The sequence below is a fragment of the Schistocerca cancellata genome, chromosome 3, assembly GCF_023864275.1.
Source record: "Schistocerca cancellata isolate TAMUIC-IGC-003103 chromosome 3, iqSchCanc2.1, whole genome shotgun sequence".
NCBI lineage: Eukaryota > Metazoa > Arthropoda > Insecta > Orthoptera > Acrididae > Schistocerca > Schistocerca cancellata.
Genome location: NC_064628.1, coordinates 413,369,911 through 413,372,410, shown reverse-complemented (window position 1 = coordinate 413,372,410; position 2,500 = coordinate 413,369,911).

Below are 2,500 nucleotides of genomic sequence, written 5' to 3'. Positions count from 1 at the left end.
CGACAGAGGCCCGGGAGCGTGCTGTCGTGGCATTGCCGGCGGGAGACAACACGCGCCACCTACGGTGACCGGCAGCTCCAACGCCAGCGCCACAGAAGGGCAAAGGCCCCACGTGGGTGCCGAAGCGAACTCTCCCAGCACAGCGCACGTGCCAACACGTCTGCACAACTGCGATACAAACCACCAGCGAGAACCGCTGGGGCGACCGAGCAGCAGACGGCGTCGCGGCGCCGAGTGCCGGGCGGCGGCGCATCCTCAACGCACACAGTCCTCAGTCGGACCAGCACACTGCAGATGTCCACCGCGCTTCGCACCGGGCCCGCGAGGACCCACTTTGGCCGCCCGGCGCCGCGCGCAGGGTGCCCCGGCGCGCAGCTGCGCCGCCTGCCGCGTCCGTCGGCCGGCGCGCCTGCCACTGGGCGCCCCCACCAGCCGGCTGTAGCGCGTGCGCCCACGCACCGCGCGGCCAGCACGCCGGGCGGCCCCCCCTCACCGGCCGGGGACGGTCCCACCCAGCCACCGCCGCGTATCGCTTCACACACAGATTTGCCCTTACTGATTTACCTCCAGCAACAACTACCGCACCACAATGGGTTTACCAGTTGTTCATTTGCGTAACGTCACCAGCAAACGTAGACGTCCATCCCACTTTGCAAATGCAACGATTATTGCATACCTGTCTGTTAGGTGTCACGACACACTACGTCTGCCCACATACACGCAACAAAATGTGCACGACTAGAGAACACGTGGGAGGTGGCCCCCCTACGTATGCGATGTCCATTACGAGACCGACTGTCAACCAGCATCTGTACCATGTCGCAGATGTGGAACGCGGTGCACCATGCTATCACACTGTGTGAGAAGAGACGACTACGTTTGAATACACGCGCCACTACATCAACAGACGGCTCATGCTGATCGCCATCCAGGGCGTCCGTTACTCCCACACGTCTCTATGGCGTACCACACTGCAATGTAGCTGTTATGGGGAGACGGCACGTGGCTGAGTGCACAACATTTGGACCGTATGGTTCGCTGTTGTTGGGCGCAGTCGTTGTACGGTCACACATGTGCCACAGCGTATCATTCAGTACATACGGACCTATGTGCAGTACAATGTGAGGGTTAAGCTTACGACATCAGCGGACAGTGGACACAGGCCGTACCACGACGTAGACTGAGCGCTTCGACATGCGAATGCCAGTGAACAGCTGCGAAGGGCATTGAACACGCAAGCACCTGAACGACCAGCGTGCGAAGGCAGGGGGGAGGGGGGGGGGCATGTACATCCTGCAGTCGTCCACATTACAGTGTACAGCGGGAGCATGTAAAAAGTAAGCAACACTTGCGAAGTGTTGAACATGAAACGATACACAAGAGGGTGGGCGGTGCGAGTAGCGAACTATATTCAGAGGGTTGTGGTTAGACAACACTAGATTAATGTAACGTGTCATATGCCAATTACAGAGCAGGTTAAGGCACAACGTGGGTTAGGTTAAGGCACAACGTGGGTTAGGTTAAGGCACAACGTGGGTTAGGTTAAGGCACAACGTGGGTTAGGTTAAGGCACAACGTGGGTTAGGTTAAGGCACAACGTGGGTTAGGTTAAGGCACAACGTGGGTTAGGTTAAGGCACAACGTGGGTTAGGTTAAGGCACAACGTGGGTTAGGTTAAGGCACAACGTGGGTTAGGTTAAGGCACAACGTGGGTTAGGTTAAGGCACAACGTGGGTTAGGTTAAGGCACAACGTGGGTTAGGTTAAGGCACAACGTGGGTTAGGTTAAGGCACAACGTGGGTTAGGTTAAGGCACAACGTGGGTTAGGTTAAGGCACAACGTGGGTTAGGTTAAGGCACAACGTGGGTTAGGTTAAGGCACAACGTGGGTTAGGTTAAGGCACAACGTGGGTTAGGTTAAGGCACAACTTGGGTTAGGTTAAGGCACAACTTGGGTTAGGTTAAGGCACAACTTGGGTTAGGTTAAGGCACAACTTGGGTTAGGTTAAGGCACAACTTGGGTTAGGTTAAGGCACAACTTGGGTTAGGTTAAGGCACAACTTGGGTTAGGTTAAGGCACAACTTGGGTTAGGTTAAGGCACAACTTGGGTTAGGTTAAGGCACAACTTGGGTTAGGTTAAGGCACAAATTGCGTTACATTGCGGTACAAATTGCGTTACATTGCGGTACAAATTGCGTTACATTGCGGTACAAATTGCGTTACATTGCGTTACGAATTTGGTTAGGTTAAGGTGCAAAATGGGTTGGATTACAGTACACAACGTGGTAAGAGAGTGTGTTGGGGGGGGGGGGGCCCGAGGTTCGTTGGTAGTGATCATTGTAAGTGAATGTCTGAGGCAGCTTCAGTATGTCACAGCAGTTATGTCTCGTCAGGATGCGCTTATGCGCTTTTCGCTCGTGACTGGAGGCGCGCCGCGTCTGTGGTTGCGGCAAGGGAGCGGCAGACCTGTGTGATTCATTCCTGCCATTGTTTCTGTGCC